The following is a 23,845-nucleotide window of genomic DNA, read 5'->3' as shown; positions in this document are numbered from 1 at the left end:
CAAAAAGGACACCTAGTGAGTAATATATGAGGTTATATTATTAGGGTTATATGCTCCAATGTCATTTGGTGAGGAGGAAAATAATGCTGATCGTCAATTGTTACCATCGTTTTCGGTACCATTCACAGTTTCCTGCAGGGAATATCAAAAACCTTACCGGGTGATTCTTGTGAAATTAGACTTATGAGGCGTCATGAAACATTTTGATAAAAAAAGTAAATGCTATCAAAATAAGCAGCATACAGTTACAAACATCTCTTCATCTACTATTTTTGCACATGATTTCAAATGACATCATATAAGCCAATTTTGTTCTTTTTTCCACATTTTAGGGGAACATTTTCATTACCGCAACGTGTCCATGACTGGATTTGGAATCTTTGACATGGAAATATTTATAATTAAAAATATAAATGTTATACTATAAACATTTACAGTAAAGAAACATTTGGTATTTTGTGATCATTGGTAAATGTAAAGACAATAATAAGGAATATAAATGTGTCAATCCAATTTTCTTATCCTCCGCAACAATTTTCAATCATTGTTTAAGCCCTCAAGGAACTAACATTTAAAAAAAATTGTTGGAAGGGACATAATTGACTGTGGCACTCAAGATGGCTATCAGGTAAGCAGTTCTTATTTTTTCTCTCCAGATAAAAGTTGAAAAAAATTGGTCAACTTTTTAGTTCTCATTACCGAAACATGAGTTTGTAAATGCATATATTTAATGTAATATCATGTTGCGGTAATGATAAAAAATTTAAATAATAGGAAATATTTTTTAAATCCTCTAAAAATAATGGTTATAGTAAGTTCAGACCTTAATCTTATATGTGCAAAAAAATGGCTTCAAGGGCTTTTTAAAAATTCTGATGATGGACACCTTCTAAGTCTGGATTTCCTGAGAATCACACAACCGTGACTACGGCGTAGTCGTACAAACTCAGTTATTTCGTTTACAAATCAAATGCATATAAATTCATGTAAAAGAACTTTCCATGACGGCATATGGACTGCCCAACCTTAGCCAACAGTGAAAGTCAATAGTCCCTTTCACACATACAGTCTTTACTGGTAATTTACTGGTAAATTGCAGTTAACATGTCATGTGTGAACAGAACCTTTCCGGTAAATCAGTGCTCCCAATTTACCAGTAAGACAGGTTGTAAGATTAACGGTAATTTGCCGGTAAGCGCTGTGTGTGAACGAAAAATATAGCATTACCGGCATTTAGATGACGTCAGACCGCGCTGACAGATCCGGCGGGCCAATCAGAAAGTTTTTTATACAGGTGACGCGGTTTCCCCCAGACTGTTTACGGACGTTTCCACACACATGTTGCTTAAAAGTGGAGCACACCTGAAGTTAACATCCACATTTCTTCACCAAAGTTGTTTAAAACAGCTTACCATCCAATTGCCAAATTGCCGACGTCCTTAGCACACCATCTGTGAAGCCTAATGTGCAAACGCGCAGGTTCCGTTTGACGCCGCCTAACGCAATATTGTTTGGTCACGAGCAACTTCGCGACCGTTTGCCACAGATGTGAAAACAACAAAATACGGACCGTGGATATTAAGTCATAACCCGCCGTTTACAAATACGACACGGACGGAGCTCGCCGGCCGCGCGCCACAGGTAACTTCCGCTTTCTCTCCGAGTTTACCGGTATTTTGATACTGATGTGTGAATGATGTCTTACTGGTAAAAAGACGGAACGTCACTGCATGTGTGAACAGCACATTTTTGTATTTACTGGTAAATTCATTCTGGTAAATTCATGGTAATTTACCAGAATTACTGTGTGAAAGAGGCTAATAATACACTTACTTCTTATAAACATCCATTACAAGAAAAATGCAAACCTGCCCTCTGGTTTGATCATGTATTCCTTCTTTTAGAATGTGGCAGCTTTGATGTTTATCATGAGGTTATTTTGCTTTTATTGAATTTGAAAGGAATCCCTGCAAGGTCATGACAGGAAATTGAAAAACAGGTACCCACAGGAATCAATTCAGGGATGTCATGGAAGAATATGAGAATGGATCATTAATTGATGCGTTCAATGTCATTTCACTGCATCTTCACGGCTATTAAATATACATTTACACATTTGGCAGACGCTTTTATCCAAACTGACTAACAGTGCATTACAAGGTATATATTTTTATCAGTGAATGTGTTCCCTGGGCTCAGACCTATGACCTTTTGCATTGCTAGCACAAGGTTCTACCACTGAGCTGTACAGGACACACAATTATTAAAGTCCCCCTTTGGTGAAAATTTTTGTGTATTTAATACAATGTGTTTGTGTGGTTTATGGTTAAAAAACACACTATTTTCCACATAAAGTACATTTTGTAGCTCCAGATTTCACTCTCTTCCTGAAACGCACAGATTTGAAAAACTCTGTGTCCCTGATTGGCCAGCCAATCTGTACGTTGTGATTGGTCTGAATACCTCTTACGTCAGCCGGAAATGTGATGCTCCTTACCATGTTTGAAAGACTCATGCACAATGCAATGCTAACAGGAGTTAACTTACAGGCTGTGAGTCCGAAGCAGGTAGAAATATGATAATGTCGGTCTTTACTACATCACCAATCCCAGGAAGTAAACTGTTGCCTACAATCTGTGTGTTTGTTGTAGTCCAAGAAAAGAGATTTACGTTGGAAACGATAACTCGCGTCATCGTTTACTTTGGGGTATGTAGCTTTTGCATAGGGGTGGGTGATAAATTGCCTGCGATTGTCATGCGTTTCTCATCAGTCGAGAATCGCAGGCGATTTATCGCCCACCCCTACTTTTGCATGTAGTTGACATGTACTAATACACACCAAAGGAAAACCGTGAATCGGACCATTGGTGCTCTTTAATTAATTTGAAATTACAATTAACTTCAACTTTCTTGACTAGTAAGGAGTTGCTATAAATTATAAAAATAAAAATGAAATAACATAAGCTAATTCAAAATTTTTACATAATTTATAGCAACTCCTCACTTGTCAAGAAAGTTTAAATGAATTGTAAATTCAAGTTGATTAAACTTAAAAATTTAAGTGCAACAGTGTAGGCTCATCGCTGAAACGATCGCAGCACAGTTGCTTCAGATGCATTGTAAAATACTTGTAAGTTATGTATCTAAAACTGCCAAATGTAGCATCTATTTACATATATATCTATACTCTGAGCTGTGCGATTGAGTAGAGGCGGGGACTAAAGCTGCGTGCATACCACCAATGACTAGCAATGGCGGGGTAGCGCAATCTCCTTCATTTCAATGAAAGCTTGCCAATTTACGTTAACGCGAACGAAAGTGAACGTAGACGACAGGAAGTGGGCGTGTCCAGCTACACCAAAAAGTTGAGCACTTGATGCAAATGACAAGCGACTTTCGGGAGCAACAACTAATGAAAGTGAAGCAGTGTTCACGTCGTCCGTCCTTCGACATTTACCGAGAGGACAGTTATGGCCGTTTCACATGGTTCAAACAGTTCATAGTAAATAGAAGAGTCGGTCCGCACGCCCTTGCTCGTGCATCCAAAATCATGCCCCTCCCACGGACACGGCTCTTCATGGCAAGCTACGTTAAAGATAAACATATTTGCATTAAATGCTGCACAAAACGCTTCCACTACACAAGAAAAGCTGTAGCCGTGCGGCGTTTTGGCTGTTTGCCGCGTACCGTGTGAAACGCCCATAACTCATTTGTTTATTGTTGTTACTAGGATAACCAGAATTAGTAACACCTCCTAACAACCCCATTAAAGGAGAAGAACGTCAGATAGCGACAAAGTCGCTAGCAGTGCACATGCACAGCAATTCGCATATTCATTTCTTAATGCTCCGAGTTGCACGATTGAGTAGAGGCGGGGACTAATTTTGCATATTCATAGATCCACACATACTAAATGAGGCAACGTTGTAGAGTTACATTCAAGCTATTTTAAAGAATGAAGAAATTACTGTGACAGGTGAAACTTTTACATACTATTATCATGCACAAAGATCAAAGATGGGTTTTAGTGATAAAATTACTAGGGATGCACCGAATCCAGATTTTTTAGGTTCGGCCGAATCCCGAATCCACCGTTTAAGATTCGGCCGAATCCGAAACCGAATACCGAATCCTACTCGCATCCTTATTCCATTAACACAGTAAAACACATTAATGAAGTAAACAACGTCCACAGCAGTTTATTTTTAATTTTATTTAATTTTAACTTTACATATTGCCAGGATGACAAGTTGGAAAAACTATTTTGACAATTACCATAAGCCTATGCATAATGAAAGCGATGCGTTGCGATACGCTCGTTTTTCCAATAAGCAAGCAGCTCCGCGCTGAAAACTATATTTAACTTTGAGTGAGAAGCTCTGCTCGTCAATGTCAGTTTTCACACGGCCGTCCAATTACAGTGGAGGAGGGGCGGGACATTACCACAGCAACCAACCGGCTCACAGCTGAAGCGTCACAGCTACCAAGCGCTCGGCTGAAAAACAGCTGGCATTTGGCGCCCTCAAGGCGTTTTCAGCCGAGTGTAAAAGTTTTGGTGTGTCCAGCCCCTAAGGCTCACCGAAAGAAAAAGCTCATCTCCACATCAGCACCCGATGTGTGTAATCAACGGCCGCGTGACGTCAAACAGCGTAGCGCAAGCCAAGGGTTCGGTTCGGTGGAAAAAAAATCTAGGATTCGGCCGAACCCGAACCCCGTCAAAAAGCCCAGTATTCGGCCGAATCCGAATCCGAATCCTGGATTCGGTGCATCCCTAAAAATTACCAACTATAGGACTAAAAATTATAATAAAAAAACAGGAATATATCAAATAAATAGTAAAGTATACTGAAAAAAGTTGAAGATGAAGTGTTTCTTTAATCTTTCTGCAGTTTTAAATAGCAGAAGCAGATTGTTATTAAAATAAACAGTATCAGTAAAGAGCACAAATATGAGAGGTGTGATAGAAATATCAAGGTAACAAAATATTTTTAAAGGGAGTCCACAAGGTCAAAAGTGCCTATTGTTGCAGAAACACCCATCTTGGTTGCAAAATAAATATACATCTTACTAACAGTAGAGCATTTGAAATAATAAAGATTAATGTAATACGCAGTTCAGTATTAGCAAGTGAATACATTAAATTAAGGCTTAATTATATGCATCAAAGAAAAACTAAGTATGATTTAATTAAACATTATTGTGGGATTACACATGAGTCACAAGGCCTTACATCTTAAGGTGCATTATAAGTAGCCTCATTATAACCTCCATACCTCAAAGTCCACGTCCTCAAGCATGCGCCACTGTTGCATGATGGGAATTCAGTGTCTTCTATTAGCGTTGTATCTGAAACAAGCATACACACAAAGATCTTATGAAAGGCAGATGGGTAAAACATGTGTTTGCGCCCTCTTCTGTGGTATGAAAATCAGCATTGGAGCAGTTTGTCCCAACACACGGTGAGCTGTCACTGATAAAAGAAGGACCTCTACTGGAAGTTTTACAATTTTGTGGTCTTTCTGATGCTTTAAGAGGATCAAGCTTGTTTCAGAACATTCTTTAGAGCGCTTGACTCGTAGATCATGATCGTTTCTTATAAAGGACACTGAATAATGTGTGATAAATGGAAAACAGGTGACAGTTTCTATCGTGATGTTTTTGAGATCTCACGTCTTTCATTTTTTGCACAATCTCACATAACTGCTCTCATATGCGATCAAAAAGTTAGCCTTCACAACAAGTTTTGGAAACAAAATCGGTCAACTGACTTTCCAGAAACAGCTTATTTCAATTTGGGAGCAGATGATACGATAGAATTATTATGACCACATTGCCGGTTTTGTAGCATGGTAATATTAACACAACCTGTGTGTTCAACACTTGAATCTTGAGTCTTGCATGCTATTTCAGGCCCCGTTTGGCCCTCTGGCTATCGAAGGGTGAGGCTTTACTGCTAAAACCGTTCAAGATCTCCAAATACTCCAAAAGCCAGATGTCCGTGTCTTTGAGTGACAATCCAAGCGATCCTTTAACAGCATTGTTTTATTTGCCATTAATTTGAAGATCTGTTTTCTTTTTGGTTCCATATACAACTGTTTTGCTATTGTCAGCTTTGTGGAAAATTTAAGCGACGTGTGAGAGCCCAAAGTTTGCTTGTTTTGCTCAAAGGCTGACCTTTCACAGCTCAGGAGACTCATGAGATCTCAGTTATGTTTAAGTGTTAGTTTCTCCTGAAGCTTCATGTGTAAAACAAAAAGACACAAATAAAAAAAAGATTTCAAGGAAGTACATTTTACAGGAAGATCTTAGATGTATACAATTATTGTGGATAGCACAGCTCAGATTATTTTGTCCTGGAAGAATCTAAATTTAAATAATTGAGTTCACAATGAAATCTAATGTGTTTGCACACTGTCAGAAAAAAATTATCAAAATGGTCCCTAGCCATCACTGGGGCTGTACCCTTCAAAAAGAACCCTAAGGGGGCGTGCACACCAAAACGTTTACGCCCGCAGCCGGCGCATGTTTTCAATTGCTTCCAATGGAAACTTTGCGTTTTTCAAAATAAGCCGGCGCTCTGCGGTTTTTCTGCGCTGAGCGTCGAGAGTTGAAAGAGAATCAACTTTGGGTGAAAATCTCTGCTTGTCAATGTCAGTTCTCACACGGCCGTCCAATGACAGTGGAGGAGGGGCGGGACAAGTATCACAACAACCAACCGGCTCACAGCTCAAGTATCACAGCTAAAAAGTGCTCGGCTTTTAAAAGTTTTGGTGTGCGCAACCCCTAAGAGTAGGGTTGGGTATTGAGAACCGGTTCCATTATAAAAATTTCTGAGCCATCTTTTTTTTTGCATTCCTATTCTGACACCCAACAGCAAAACAAGACATTTCTATAGTTATCTTGCCGGCTTCACTCATGTATAATTCTTTTCCACTGTTTTTCTGCCACCACATTGCACACACAGCTTGCAGTGACGTAACTGTGACGTTATACTCTCAATAGGTCTATAGAGACTTTTGCACAACTCTTCTGCTTCTCTTTTGTGACCCTGTCTGTGAAATCCAGGCTAAAGTCGAATAATCTAATTATGAGATTAGGAGCATCAAAGTTTGATTTAAATCTTGAACATGACCTTACTAAAAAAACAGGGCTATTTATTGCTTACAATTCCTCTCAACACTTTGCTCATTTTTTTAGTAGTATTTATTCATCATTTTAGTTGTGTCTTCACTAACCCAAATGTCCGACTATAGTCTTGATTTTTGTCTGTGTCTTAATAGCTGGTTCCTCTTCGCCAGATCTCCATGATATGAGCCCTGACTTTCAAAGGGCTTTTTTTATTAGTAGTCCAGCAGCGACATAATCACCAGCTCCCAGGGAAAACCACCGAGTTAAATAATCAACTGTAAACAGCCTGGGAATGTTAATTATGCACTGGCTACATCCTTAGAGGACAGAACGCATTTAACTAGTCATTTCTGGGAGCGGAGAAACCCCACACATGGTTGTGGGATCATGCTAAATTCCAAGTTTTCATTGCGTCCCGATGACACGCTGACCTTCCACACTGTAACGCCTATCACAAAGCGTGTAATTTTAGTGCGCTTTCAGAAAGCGCATTGTCTGTTTATGCAATTTAGATTTCTGTAGGTGGTAATCAAAGTTGTTTGATTTAAATACAGTCACAGCTAAGACAATATTTGTCTCAAACCTCCCACATGTATACCGCTCACGTACAGCAGACCTGTAATTCAGAAGAGATCTCCTGGATATCTCAGTTGTTTTTCATAAACCTCTTTTATACAGCATGTTGATCTCTGAAAATTGCCATTAAATTAATATTATCCAGCAAATTATTCTTCACTCTTTTAGACCCTTCTATTTATTATTTTGTTGTAATAAAAAATCAGTATTGGTCGATCTGATATCTAATCTTACACAGGTCTCCTCTAACGTTTCAGGAGAGGTCTTAAACGTTCATCATGTTGTGTGTACACTTCCAGCGAATTTGTGTGTGTCCCATTTCTTTTAAAGAGCACCTATTGTCCGATTCACGGTTTTACATTTTCTTTGGTTTGTAAGAAAATTCTTTAAAAAAAAATTAATTCTTGCCACATTTAGTCTATAATCTTTTGGCTGTAACTGTATATTAGCTAGGGATGCTCCGATCGATCGGGCGCAGATCGGTATCGGCCGATAACGGCATTAAATGACTCGATCGGTCCTCGTTAAATTTGCCGATCTCGTGAACCGATCTTTCTGTTTACTTTTGTCTGTCATGATATGGCTCCTCAATGCGGCTGCATTTTTACGCAGTGAGAGCATTTTTATAACCCGTGGCTGATGAGCGACGTGTAGATTTGCATTTCTCTCTTTGCCTTTACAGAGATATGTGTATTTTCTATGAGGACGCGGACGCGGTCCGGTCCTAACATCGCGACCCGTCTTCACATCCCCATCAAACAGCGTATACAACACATATCTATCGCGGACAATTGCATCCTCATGTCAAAAGTTTATTATTTGCATGCGTTTTAAAGTTTTGAGCGTTTAAACTTTAATTTTCCTCACAGCTGCTCTCGTCTGCATACACCCGCCGCGCGCACACACAGCAGCCTGTCATCAGTGCACGTGAACAGAGCGATCTCTGTCAAGTCTTAAAGCTACAGTAACCTAATTCATCTCTCAATAAAATCACTTTCTGCTCTTCACTAAAGAACTGTTGTACTTCATACGAATGCATGTATATTTAATTAATACACACTCTAAAAACCGTTGGGTTATTTTTTTTACCCAATAGGTGGGTTAAACATATTGGGTTGTTCTGTTGGGTTATTCCTAGCTTGTATTGGGTTATTTCCATAACAACCCAGAGAGTTGGGTTAAATTCGGGCTCACGTCACGCATTTTGAATTTTAATGGTCAACAGGTGCCACTGCTGAGTGCGGACAGACACGAGAGGTACGTTTTAAAATATATATCTCTGTGTAATGTTTTATTTTGCTACAAAGTGTCTTTAAGCTCTATCACACAGTAAACTATCAGCCACGTTTAAATAAGTGTTGTCTAGTTTTTGTCCGTTACACCTGTTCCATTCATTAACTGTTACCGATGCCAAACGCGTTTTTAAGCCATCATAAACGTAGAGAGACATCACAATTTATTTTAAAACTAAACAGCACCAACAGCATGGTCCCTTACGAAAATGAATCATTTCTTCTTTTAGTAGTAACATTAGTTTCATGACGTATTGATTGCCATATTGCTTTAACCATGCTTTCTGTAACAGACGATGCTTTTTGGTTTAAAGTGTAGTAAAAACCGTTTTTTAACTTTTGTAAGGGATTCAACCGGCTGTTTTTTGCTCCAAATATTTTTTTAGCCGGTCTGTGTTATAGACACAGAGCTGTAATATAAATGTCATTCTGAATGTAAATGTCTTAAGAAATGACTCGATGGCATTTTATTGTCGTCTTACTTCAGTATAATCCCTGATAAAGCGCTGTTTAATCATGCACGTCTGTTTACTGTAACCCCGGTAACGGTTGAATTTGCAATTCAGCGCCATCTACTGTCAAAGTAGAGTATTTATTCAGTGTGCCAGATGTGTTTGCTTTGAGATTTAATTCATTATTCTTTTCTTTAAATGTAGACATTCTTGGAGATGTTGCATTAAAAACCCTACAAAATGGCCAGCAAGATGATTCAGCCTTCCTACAGTACCAAGAGGCAAAGCAAACATTTATTAATTTGCAATCTGTAAGTATAATTTATGACACTTAGTTTTTTTTATCCTGTTTATGTGTGCATATTTACATTGTGAAAATTCTGTCTTCAGGTCAGAAAACAAACATAATTCAGTATTTGGAGGAGGAGGTATGAAGAAGACCCGATGTCCTGCTATGGGATGAATTCGACTAATCACAAGTCTTTGTTATCGTGGGGAGACATGGCCCAGGAGCAAGACCAGCAGTTGACATGTGCTTTAATATTTTTTTTTACATTTTATACAGAGTATCCCAAGCCTTTCACTACTGTTAAGTAGTTTCTGTAACACACAATACATTTTGTACCATGTGATGTTTCCTGAACACACTGTCTGTCACCTGCTTAAAGGGACAGTTCCCCCCAAAATGAAAATTGTCGTGGTTTTCTTCCTCTCCTGTCGTTGCGGACCTGTGCACATTTTTTTGTTCTGATGACCACAAAGGAAGATATTTTGAGTAATGTTTGAAACCAAACAGATCATGAGCCCCATTGACTGTTATAGTAGGAAAAATAGAATACTATGAAAATGAATGGGGCTCATGATCGGTTTGATTTCAAACATTCTTTGAAATATACCTTTGTGGTTATCAAAGTAAAGACTTATATACAGGTTTATAACAACATGAGAGGGAGAAAATGATGACAAAATGTGTGAACTATGCTTTTAAGTAGTTTTTAGTTGGATAAGATGGAGTACATTTGTTTTGTTCTTATGTTTTTGTTTATTTATGTATGTATATATTTATGTATGTGTGTATGTATTTATGCTTCTATACATGTATGTATTTATACATTTAAATGCAGGTGCAAATGACTAAATGAAATTAAAGCATTATAAATGTATTTGTAAGTTTTGTATTATTCATTTATAAAGCAAATAATAGTAATAAATAAATAATAATAATAATAAAAAATAATAATAATAATAATAATGGGGTTAAAACAGCATTGCAAAAATAACCCAACAAATTGGTTATTTCATAACCCAACTAATTGGGTAAAACTTTCTACCCAATGCATTGGGTTAAAATAACCCAACAATGGGTCGGTGCTATAGTAACCCACCATTGGGTTATTTATTGGGTTATTTTTAACCCAACTGTTTTTAGTGAGCAGTAAAGACTGTTAACTGTTTTATTTTCATTACTTTTTACAGACATAAGCCTTTTTAAAGGCATATTAAATTTCTCTTTGCAGAAGAAATATTTGTTGTGCTAATTTATTTGATTCTCTATTAAAACAATAATATACCTTCAATTATTAAATTCAACTCTATTAAATTCAACAATTTGCACAAGTAGATTACATACAAAATCAATGCAAAAGCGCAAAAAGATGCAAACTCGAATTGAGCGGTGCGATTGCCGCGAAAACACACGCTAATAGAATAATTGAAAATATTTAACTCAAGTGAAAACTTTGTATGACACGTAGTTAAATCTCGCAAGTAATCTAGAGCAGTGAACAATACTTCCTGTTTGGTGTGCACGCAGCATAAAGTTCTCAACGGGCCTGAAAATTACAACCCGACTTGGCCCGGCCCGTGGCTTTTAAACCCCGGACCCCGATGTAACCCGACACATCAACATGAATTATCTGCCGGAACCCGACCTGCCGCCTGACACCCCCCCCTTTTTTTTCATATTTTCATATTATTATTTTTTTAGTATTATCATGACCTGCAGACGGGAATTCAAATCAACCTTTAATGTTCACGCCTTTTAACAATACAAACAACTGAAACAATAAACTTTAAATATATAAATAGGCTATACAAATATGCCTTAAATAAAAATCACACAATAATAAATGAAACTCCAACTCTCCAACTCCATCTTCTTCTCAAGGCAACAGGCGTGCAAGCAGCGACGTTAGGTCTGCCCCCGCCCCTCTCCATGATGCATGTTGCACGCAGCAGCCAGACTTTCTTTACGGTGAACAGTAGCGATGATTCATTTTTTTAACAGAGCGGAAAAGATTAGCCCGATGTCCGACCCATCCGACCTGTTTGCGTCTACTCTTATTTCTCCTAAGGAATTTTAGGAGAAACCTCTGAAACTCTGTTTCTACCAAAATAAAAATATAGACGGTTTTATCGTAAGCACGTGCGGTGACGCGATTACGCATCAGAACGGAACTTTACTTCCTGTCTCTGTTTGTTTATTGGTTTGACTAGTGTCTAAACTGAACTCTGGAACAAATACCTCGTCGAAAATAACAAATCTTTTGTTATCTAAAGATGAGGGAAAACAGCGATCATTTATTACCGCTATTTGAAGGAAGATTTGGCAGCCGATATATAGTTAATTAGTTAAGTAAGGTAATCTATTTTGCTTGTTATCAGAAATAAACTACCCGAAAAGCACTCTGTTGTTATTGATTCTTTGCGGAGTTTACCAGAAGTTACGCTTGTTCCACAAAAGCCGTTTGTTTATGTTGTTAATGCTGAAACCATCTTATATGAGGATCACACAGTCTCCTGAGCTTAGAAAAAGCAACCACTGAGCAATAAATTTTTCCTCCGGGTGTTTACAATTTGATAAGTGCATTCAACTTAAAATCTTGTGTGCATTTCTATTGGTCGGTGTTAAACAAGCAAACCACTTGCCTACCACACGCACAACTAAAAGGCACAAAGTGGTACATTTTGCCAGGAACATGCAATTACATGTCGTTTTGAGATCCAGGCACTTCCTCTTTTAACACGTTTTCTTTTCCTCTTTGAAAATCCTGTTGGAAGGGATAACCACATGTTGCATTGGAAGTGTCTTAAATGTGGTGATGGGAACGCACTGGATGAACCATTAAAATTCCAATGGGATCACATGCTTGTTATGCACAAGAACAATACTTAATTTTCCTTAACAGATACATGTTGTTTTGATAACTGAACCGTGAGTGTTCTGGTTTTGTCTATTTGTATTAGGGCAATGACTTTTAGTGTAAAAACCTCATGCCACGACAACAGCTGCGTTTCCATTACGCTTCAAATTGCGCAAATTAAACTGAAAATGTGCCCCATCAAAACATGACAATTTCGTATAAACACCCATATATTGGAAAAATAAATCGTTTTTATGCTCAGGTGAGGCGGTTTTTTAGGCAATTCAGAAAAAGGAATATATTGAAAAACTGCGATGGAAACACATGATTACATGATCATTCTTTATATATGGTGCTGTATGTTAGCTGGAGGATAAGACAGAAGAGATGTGTTCGATTAGCAAGCCGGCCGGATCTCCATATGGCCGGCGGCCCATATTTAGGTGTTTTGAGTGCTTTGAAACAGTGAATCGTTTTTCGAAGCAATTGGTACAACTGATTCAATGCTTTGAATAGGTTTGTTTCTCCCATTACTAGTTAGAACCACAGGCGCAAGTCTACTAACAAACACGTTTTACTTTATCCTGGTGAAGTTCTGTCTCACACATCATTGGTCCCCTTTAAATTAGGAAAGAAAACTTCCTATAGAAGGCTATTATTTGCGTGATTTGTCGAAGTGATAGATAAATCAGATAATGCACTTAGTGCCCCCTCCCTGTAGTGTGATGTCATTATCACTCATTCAATGATGCTTTGACTCGGAGAGGCACAATACAGAGAATTTGAAAGTGCTGGAACACAAGAAAATGTGAAGGAACACTTAAGATTAATATAGAGAAGTGCTGGTACAGCGTACCGATAAGTACTGGTCCAGTTCAAGCAGAGGTCACAGTCAGCCTGGTTATTGGTGATTCTGTTCTTGAGAATGAAGAAATTGAGGCAGCAACCAACAAAGCATCTGTGTTATGAAGTAAAGGAAACAGGAATCCAAACGCAACAAAAGAATAAAACACCAACATGAAACCACAGACACAGGAACAACAAAATTCACCAACACAAAACCAACAACTAACACAAGAAACACAGGTCTATAAATAGACCAACCAATCAGGAAAAACAACTCACAGGTGCAAACATTTAGGTTAGGGTCACAGATATACAACAAAAATGGAGAACAAGTTACAAAATGGTGAAGCCGTGACTTGTTTAGTTGTTAGTTGTCAGGGTACTGATCATAAAGTTAGTCATTTTAAGGGGTGTATCATTAGCAAAATCTTGCCAGTGCAATGGAAATTGTGTTTCCTAAAAATTCTCATAGTGCAAGTCAAAACTCACAATGCAATCATCGTTGCTCAGGCCCTTATAAATTCTCAGGAAAACAATATTTTTATTTTCATCTTTTACATTTTAAAATTAACAGAAAAGGAAAATTTTGGGCACCCTGCATAGTAAGCACCTAGTAGCACCTCTTTTGGCAAGCATCACAGCTTGTAAACGCTTTTTGCAGCCAGCCAAAAATCTTGCAATTCTTGTTTGATATTTTCACCTATTTTTCCTTACAAAAGTCTGTGAGATTCCTCGGCCGTCTTGCATGCACTGCTCTTTTGAAGTTTTTCCACAGATTTAGTTCAGAAGACTGTGAGGGACATAGCAAAACCTTCAGGTTGTGCCTCTTGAGGTAGTCCATTGTGGATTTTGAGTTGTGTTTAGGATCATTATCCATTTCTAGAAGCCATCCGCTTTTCAACTTCAGCTTTTTTAAAAAGCTTTTTTCAACAGCTTAGAGGAACCCATGGCTGCTGATTCTTTGGACATGATTAGAGGAGCCTGGGTATTTATAAATTTTTAATTTCTATCGCCTGTCCTTTCCTAGTGATGACTGTGAACAAGCCATGACCTTAAAGGCGGAGTCCCAATGTTTGAAAAACGCTTTGGAAAAGGAGACGGGCCGACTACCAAAACACACTTATAGCCAATCAGCAGTAAGGAGCGTGTCTACTAACCGAAATCCTTGCCGGGTTGCGTATGTGTGGGGCGGGTCTATCAATAGAAGGTCCAGATTATATTGGGGTAGAGGCGTGTTTGTTTAGGTGATTTCAAATATCAACATTGGCTTTCAAACATCATGGACTCCGCCTTTAACAGGCTAATTCTGAGAGCTCAAATCTCTGTGCTCTCTCAAATTTGGGTGCTGCTTTTTCTTTTTTACTCTAGAAAACTAAAATATTGCAAAAGATTTTGTATATTTATGGCTTTTGGAAATCATTTAATCTTCCCCAAGCTTTACTGTTCACATTTACATATATTTTGACCAGGGGTGCCCAAACTTTTGCATGCCACTGTAACAAAAAAAATCGATTCTTTGATTCACTGCGCCTTTAAATTTGAGACCAATATGCTTTGACCAAATAGCATTGTTTGACGTGTTAAGCTCTCCTGACAAATACCAGATAGCTGTCAAGCATTTTTGAAATTTCTAGGAAAGGCCAAAAAACAAGTCATCAGGCCAGGATGAATCATGACTATTGACTCACACCCTTGAATGCTTACAATGAAAGTGAATGGTGACCAGAGACCATCAAGCTCCAAAAACAAACACGCTGTTACCATTTATTTAGTTTAATTGTGCATTTTCTGTCCCTTTTATGGATATCATTAAGTTTTATTGTAAGGAAAATAACAGTGTAAACATTGTGCCTGACATCTTCTTTTGTGGTTGGTAAAAGAAAGACAACTGAGTTGAAACAACATGTGGGTGAGTAAATGATGACAGATCGGGAAGGGCACATTGGGAAGGGCATCAAGAGCATTGACTTCTCTTTTAAAGCACCACGTTTTAACCGCAAGGAAAAAATGGTAACAGTAGCTTACCGTATTAACACAGAAATGTGCCAAGCTCAAGGCTACAGGAAGAGAAGGCTTCATTCAATGTATCTGTAATCAGACAAAGAAGCCACACATAGTGATTTCAGCTGTATCCGTTTGTCACACTTCATCACAGATAATAGTAAGCAGCTACAAAGCAGACATGCACAAAGGACATTATTATGGAAATATGCATGTCTAATTCACTCAGGTTCACCAGATGAGAGCAAACACAATTTAACAACTATGAACGTGGAAAGTTTTGATATAAAAACTCTGGGTCTCACTGTAGTCCTCATGCATTGGAGACATAAATGAATACTAACATATACACTTATATAAACTATTGTCAAAAACATTTAACCTATAGTGCAAAGTTGTTTTCACTGTATCAAATGTACAACAAGACAAGGATCGTCGTTTATTAAGTATAAATAATCTTGAAAATAGTATTTTGTCTTATTTGTGTCTTACACTGTCAGAACAAATTGTCCCAAGCTGTCACTGGGGCTGTACCCTTAAAAAGGTCCAAATATGTGCCATTTAAGTACATATACACGACAGTGTTTGGAATACACTTGACTTGAAATTTTAACTGTGATCTCAAAAATCTTTTTCTCTGAAGGTGTATGGTTAAAGGGGACATTTCACAAAACTTTTTAAGATGTAAAATAAATCTTTGGTGTCCCCAGAGTACGTATGTAAAGTTTAAGCTCAAAATACCTTATAGATAATTTATTATAACATGTTAAATTGCCACTTTGTAGGTGTGAGCAAAAATGTGCCATTTTTGGGTGTGTCCTTTTAACTCTTTCACCGCCAGCATTTTTCACGATTTTCACAAAAGTTTCCTCCCAGAAAATGATCTTCTTTAATATGAAGAGTTTCGTTGCAAAACGAGATTAACTTAAACTTAATTGTTCAGAAATCTTGTTTTTTGGTTGTGCATTCCAATTAATATCAATTCAACTGCAGTTGGTTTGTTTTGATTTAAACCTTCATAACTTACAAAATACAGCTAAGTAGCACCATAAAACAAAATAAGAACATGATAACATAATAATAAACATGTTTTGACAAAATTGTTAAAAAATTGATTTATCTCGTTTTGCAACGAAACTCTTTATATATAAACATACAATATATTAAATGAAAGAACAGACCTTCTGCTTTCAAAAAAAAAAAAAAAAAAAAAACGTTTCATCCCACCCTCATTTGTTCACTTTTCATCACCTCTCAAATATGGGTAGGTTTCTTCAAAAACACCAAATATTGAGCAAAAAGCTGAGATAGAGATCAGATTAAGGGCGATCCTCAAAACTAAGACTGACATACAACTCTTTGCCCTAGGGCAGTGGTCTTCACTATTTTTTTCATGAGAGCCACACTGATAGGTCAGGGTCAATAGGAGAGCCGCCTTTACCGCAAAGTATCAAAAGTTACATGCAGTCATAAACAGCATGTCTGCCTATCAATCCATCAATCTGTTGCAATGCAATAAATACAAGGGCAAATCATTCTTTATCATTTGCCAGTCTGAGACAATATGATTTCCCTTAATGACAAAAAAAGGATTTTAATGCTAAGCATTCTTATAATATGCTTATGCAGTACAACCCAAACCACCAGGGGGTCACCTTTCTCGTAATTTCATGCGGCGCTGCACAGAACGGTTGGCGAGTGACATCTGTGCCGCGAGAGCAATTCGAAAGCATAACAAGCAGTCTGATCTCACGGTACTTTGATATCATATGACGATCGCTCTGTGCAAGCGCTGCATGCGATTGAACACGGTTCTCGACGTGCATCTTGATCTAATAGGTATGGTTTTCTAACAAAGTTAGCGTCTGGAGCAAAGAAAACAGAAAAAACGCATGCCTGCATGATCATATCACTGTATTATTTACTGCCATGCGAGCCACAAATTAAAGCTTTCCGAGCCGCATGCGGCTCGCGAGCCGCGCAATGAAGAACACTGCCCTAGGGTGATACTTCCAGGTTTTATAAGTTGCTGAAGTGCCACCTGGTGGATAACAGCGGTATTGCAGATTGACGAGATAACTCGTCAATGGCGGGAAAAGAGTTAAAAGCAAATGAGCTGATCTCTGCACTAAATGGCAGTGCCGTAATTGGATAGTGCAGATTAAAAAGACCCAAAACGTCCGGAGGTGGTCTGAGTACGGTTCGCTTTTGGGTTCTTTTGTGGTTCGATTTCTTTTTGAGATGTAAAATCAATAATGTCCCTGTCTGCTTCGCGTGTGGTTTTGACACTGTATTAAAATCAACTGCTGCACAGAAATCTGGGGTCTGAGTTCTTATGAAGTTGTGATGTGAACAAAAAAGGGTCTGAGATCTCTTCAATTCTGAAGAGGACCAAAAAAAGAACTGGATTCTCTTTTGAGTCCACTATATTGTGAACACCAAAAGGACAGAGGTCACATTCGGCTAGTTCCTTTTCTGGTTCACTTTAAGTGAACTGGGTTTGGTTCTTTTAATATTAACGGTTATGCAACTTCTAGGCAAATGGTGACTGCAAGTCAGATGATAAAATATAACAGAGTTTTGATTTATTTTGGATGCTTTTAGTCACCAACATAATTTATACGGTTACATTTGTGTTATGCCGTAGTTTGGATGAGTTTTTTATTATTATGCAAAGTAGCAAAAATATACAAATAAAGACAAGTGAGTGTATACATATGCATTTTGTAACCAATATGTATCTCTGAGGTACTCAAATGCAGTCTTTGGTAGAAGTATGTACCTCTGAAGTACTAATATGATTTCTTTAGGAGCACTTCCCCAGTGACAGCCAGGGACCATTTCTTTACCAGTTTTTCTGACAGTGTACCGTAATGATACACTTTTTTTAGGATGATGTTGAGAGAAACATGTCAGTGCTTCATGACATTTAAGATGCTTAAAGTGATTTAATCCAGCCAACTCGAAATCAAATGCACAAAAAAGGCCGAACATTTCTGATTGGTTTAATGGGGCACTCCCTTGACTCCTGTTATCTTTGTTGTTCACAGAGACAGGTGTGATATCTAATCCCTCCCATTTCAGTGATATCTGTTGGGTAACAGTAGCATCGTATGTGCTGTATTCCAGAAACAAATAGTTTACAGCACCTTTACCGCACACAAACACCCGGTGCTAAAACCTGGCTTGTTTTATACCCTCATGTTCAGCAGTGGCTGTATTTCTTAACCTAGAGGACACCCAAGTTGTTGAGAGAGTCTAAAATGGTCACACTCCAGATCATATGCCAAAACAAGTCGTGGACCACGGGGGATGAAGCTGGATGTCAAAAAGCCTGTATTAAAAACAGCTTTGCTTAGAAAATAAATCCAGACTGTGGGTGGAGGCCCAGACTTGCCCAGAGCAAGCGACTGCAGTTTTAAAGCACGAAAGGAATGAAACCTTCAAAAGCTTGAAAAACCCATGTAGTTTTTTACCCTGGATACGATCAGGTAAACTCTAAAGGATGGTTACGCTGCTTACAGAGCCGACGGTATGTATTTCTACGAGGGTGCATCAGCCCCTGTGAATAGAAGCTACATCTAGTATCCAAGAAGACTTGTTTTCAATACGAAGATCAAACGGGCAGCTATTTCGTTGTTTATTTCCATATTAGGCCACTGGTTGTTAAATTCCATTCTGTGTTGAACTGTTATTGGATAGTCATTAGAGCAAAATCAGATTAACAAGAGTCTAGTTTGGTCTGTACGGCAAATTAAACCAAGGCAACAAGGATGTGGTGTCTGAACATTATATTAACTATAAAAGCTAAATAGTCAGAATATTCTAGCTCTGTAATGACTCACAAACAATATGACTGTCCTAATTTGTTGCAGACAGGTGTTATCATATTGTATGGGAGACTGGGGTAAGTTGTCACACTTTTCACACTGTCTAACATTTCGGAGTACCATACATCACAATGGTATAAATCTCATACCAAACGAAAGAAGGAAGTCTTTGGGACATATGTTGTATTCATCACATTTTCATATCTTATTTTATTACGGAGTTGTAGACAATGAATAGATAATGTTGACTTGTGACAATTTGCCCCATCGGTGGGTAAATTGTAACACTAGATTATCTAAAAAGAAGAGCACTACTTAATTTTGATTATTATTTTAATTTTTAAACTAATATAAGAACTGGAAATATTAACTCTAGGGCTTTTCACACTGCCCTTAAAGGTAGGGTAACAAATTTGATCCTGAAACATTTTGAGTTATGCTGGTTAAAAGTCTCCTCACATTCTGATAGCAATCACTGTGTTAAGTTGTTTATTTGTAGAAATTTATGTCATCTGTGAAAGGCGTAGGACCAAAAAAAACAATCATAGATTTCAGTCCGAACGGACGTTTCCTTCTTTGTCCCTCATACGTAAGCGTAATTTGAATGCCCACCGCGCAGCGAGTCCACGCAGACACCATACGTCATCGGCGCGTTCACGTGCGCTCACCTCCTATCTGTAAACAGCGAGAATGGCAAACTTTTCTGCTAAATTGACAACCTGCACAGGAGGCACAAAACGAAAGATATCTTTTATAACAACAACAGAAAAAACTGCCTGGATCAGCAAAGTGCAAAAACCCAAATGAACATCGGTAACTTTACTGCTTTACCACGAGATGCAAACAGCTGCAGGAGGCAAAGGGTCTGAAAGGGTCGTTGCACTGTTTATTTTGGTAAGGTAGGTATGCGAAATGTTTGTATTGAGATGGATTCGATATTCTACTTTGATGAAACATTGTGTTGCTTATGAAATTTGTGTTCGTTTACGGATTAGCGTAACGATATAGTTACTACACAACCGAAAGTGTGCTTAAACTAATTCTGATGTAAACCAGTTGTTTATGTTGGTTATTTTGGAAATGTTATTCACTTAGTACTGCAAATTTTTCTCACTGGTGTATGAGACATGAGATGTGACCGTCTGATCTGTGCGTGTTCATGTGTTTTGAAAGAGGCGTGACTTTGGATGGCGATTTGACTTGAGGGTGGGATCGTGATTTCATTGTTAGGTGGCTACCGTTAGCATTTTTCAAAACCCTACCTTTAACCCTGGGTTATCTCCAAAGTCTTGGGACAACTTGCCCCAAACTGACAGGTGTGCTAATTTTGGCGAAATCTCAGGGTTAGCTCAACATAGCAAGTCAGCTAAAGTATCAAAAGACACGTTATTGTCTACTCAGTTTTTTTTGTTTTAGGCCAAAAAATAAAAAAAATTGTGCTAAAGTTAGATTAGAGCAATCTTGACCACACGTGAGCATGAGGTTGACTATAAAAGAAGTTGTCACATTTTTGAGATAAAGCCTCTAGTGTTGGAGTTACGAACAGTGTGCCAACTTACCCCGCTCTCCCCTATCATATTAGTTTTTCACTTTCTGTATTTTATCTACTTTGACTTTTATTTCTTCTTACTCTAACCTATATTTGTTTCTGTAAATGTGATTTACATTTACTGCTATAACACCCCAAGGCCCCATTTCCCAAAATTTGTACAATGCAGGTGCCACATGGGATGACATATTTTTGTAGGCCAAACAGAAAGCAGGACACTGGTTCCCTCGCCAAAAGCCCATAAATTTTTCCCATAAACTTGTGTATTATTGCAAAAAATAAGCTCTGTGTTAAAAAAAAGTTTATGACACTTCGCAGATAAACACAACTTTTATTTGAACTTGCGGCCCTCGGAAGAGCAGTCACCACCAGCCCCCACTGATGTTAACCCAAGATCTTATTTAAGGAGTTTTACCAAATCCCCATTCAAAAAAATAATTGACTTTCGGAACAATTGAACCGGAAGTGCTATAAGGTTAATTCGCTTCTGGGAGTTGGCTACAAAAATGTATCATCCATGTGGCACTTTATTGCACACCTCTCTACACTGACAGTAACTGGGACAGTACCCTCCAAAAAGGTCCTAATATGTATTTAGATGCCGATTTGGTACCAACATATATCTTTGGGGTACTAATATGAACTTTTTAGGTGCAAATGTGTAAATTTTGAAAAGGTATCACCCCAATGACAGCTAGAGGCCATTTTTGACCATTTATTTTTTTAAAGTGAATACATCAAACAAACACAAATGTATATCCATTCTTTCTGGACTTACACAAGATACTTTCATACAAAGTAAGCTATTTTCAGGTAGCATATGAGACAATGGACCACAAAACTTTTTAAACATAGATTTGAAAGTTAAACAAATAAACTTCCCATTAATGTATGGTTTGTTATGATAGGACAATAATTGAGATATTAAACTATTTAAAAATCTGAGGGTGAAAAAACTAAATATTGAGGAAAATCGCCTATAAAGTTCCAAATGAAGTCCTTAGCAACACATATTACTAATGATAAATACATTTTTGATATATTTACAGTAGGAAATATACAATATATCTCCATGGAACATAATCTTTACCTAATATCCTAATGATTTTTTGCATAAAATCAATAATTATGACCCACACAATGTACAGTATTGTTGGATATTGCTACAAATATACCCTGGTGACTTATGACTGGTTTTGTGGTCTAGGGTCACATGTTTCGAATCTACCAGTAAACAATTCTGATGCTTGTCCAGTCCAGTTGCAATATACTCATTGGTTCAGTTCATTGGAGGGTGCACATTATTATTTTTCCATGTGAGAAATTCATGAACTTCATTTAAATGTTATTTTAGTCTTTATTTAACAAAGATTTAGCCACGTCACACATCTCAGTGTAAAAACTGCGGCCGTAGATAAAGTACAATCTTAATACATGTACTGTTCAATGTATTCTCAGAAAGGCATAAAGATGTTTGAACCCTGAGAAATCTCAACGCCCGGGGCAGATAGTATAAAATCGTAGTTCTCATGTAATGTAATCGTCAGTACACACAGCCCTTCGACCCTCCTTGTTTGCGGTCTGCCTGGGATATTTTAGTGGTTTCAACTCGTACAGAGTTGGCTGTTCTTCTGTATTTACAGCCTCTGCGTTTATGGGGAAGTGCTGAATATGCATATGAGACACAACAGGAGCCTTAAACCTGGCATCATTGCATACCTTTCTGGGAGTTTACTCTTTATAATAGGTTTTTCAATGAAATGGGATTCACATTACTTCATAACCACAATGAGAAACACCTGGCAAGGTAAAGCCTTTAACTCACTCTCTTGAGGGTCGTTCACACTCCATTTGCCTAACATTTAGTTTATCCAGACATCAAGCATTTAAATTAAATACCAACTAGGAGTATTACCTGTGACATGCCGACCTGGGTCACGTAAATCCGCATAATCGGGCCAATTGTGTCCCATGTGGTCTAATGACATCGAGCTAAGGGTTTTCAGAGCAATAAAGAAGAAAAAAATGTTAATACTAAAGCATATAAATGTACATGCCAGGTGTTTCTGAGAGCTTGGCTCTATTGTTTATCTCTTTACTTTTATGACACTTGGCATGCTGTGATGCAAACCCCCAATGGAGTGAACAGGGTACATGCTGACTAAATTGTTCTATTACTTCATTATCATGGAGATGAATCAGAGAAGAAATTTTGAGAAAAGCGAAGCTATTTAAATGGAAACCAGGACTGGCAGGGATGAAAATGGTAAAAACTTGCGCTATAGTACAGTGGCGGCCGGTGACTTCTTTTTTCGCACGATGCGAAGTTCGTCACAACATGCATGTAGCCCATCATGTGTGTGGTTCGTAATTTCAAAATATGTGTTCGGCACGTCGAGTAAACCTGTGTGCATCACGTGTCTTGTCAAAATATCAATCAATCACTTTATTTGTCAAGTGGTCACAGGTACCAGCAAAATTATCCATCAACCTGTCCATACATACAATACATAAAATCTGACAAGGAGGTAGACAGAACAGGTCGACAGGGTATTGAGGAGGAAGTACAGCATTAAGAATGAACAAATAATGAAGAATTAAAAAAAAAATAAGTGCCTGCTGCAGATGCGTCTAAAGGTTTTATGATAAAAGAGATGCTCACGTTTGCCAAAAACTCACATAATGTCATGCGTAATCAGAGTTTACTGTTAAGGGAGTGTCTTGCGTGTATTTTGTGAACATGAGCGTCTCTTTTATCATAAACGGTTTTGACGCGTGTGCAGCGGGCGCTTGTTTTGACAGGGCACATGATGCACATGGTTCACATGATGCAACAAACACATATTTTGAAAACACGAGCAACACACATGACACTCCCATACACGAACCCATATTTTGAATTTGCGCCCATCGGAATAGCAGTCACAAGCTGCCAGTGCTAAAGTAAATAGAGTTGGGTGTGTTTCATTTATTACTAAATTCTGACCGGCCCAGGTGAGTTGCGTTAGAAATAATTGTTAATTTTGCA

General features: G+C 38.0%; 1 protein-coding gene and 1 long non-coding RNA gene across 5 annotated transcripts in view; one reads left to right on the top strand and one right to left on the bottom strand.

The window, feature by feature from the left end:
- Positions 1-23,845, top strand: part of fabp7b (fatty acid binding protein 7, brain, b) — a 425,484-nt gene that overhangs the window by 318,501 nt on the left and 83,138 nt on the right. The window lies entirely within an intron of this gene.
- Positions 1-23,845, bottom strand: part of LOC129429324 (uncharacterized) — a 170,457-nt gene that overhangs the window by 145,478 nt on the left and 1,134 nt on the right. For all 4 annotated transcript variants that reach the window (XR_012358722.1, XR_012358723.1, XR_012358724.1 and 1 more), the window contains exons 3-5: positions 22,733-22,809; positions 15,463-15,525; positions 5,274-5,346 (exon numbers count right to left, since the gene is read on the bottom strand). This is a non-coding gene — a long non-coding RNA (uncharacterized lncRNA). The remainder of the gene's footprint in view (positions 1-5,273; positions 5,347-15,462; positions 15,526-22,732; positions 22,810-23,845) is intronic.

Source organism: Misgurnus anguillicaudatus, chromosome 18 (genome assembly GCF_027580225.2).
Source record: "Misgurnus anguillicaudatus chromosome 18, ASM2758022v2, whole genome shotgun sequence".
NCBI lineage: Eukaryota > Metazoa > Chordata > Actinopteri > Cypriniformes > Cobitidae > Misgurnus > Misgurnus anguillicaudatus.
The sequence above is the reverse complement of the archived record's forward strand: the minus strand, read 5'-3'. Positions and strand labels throughout refer to the sequence as shown.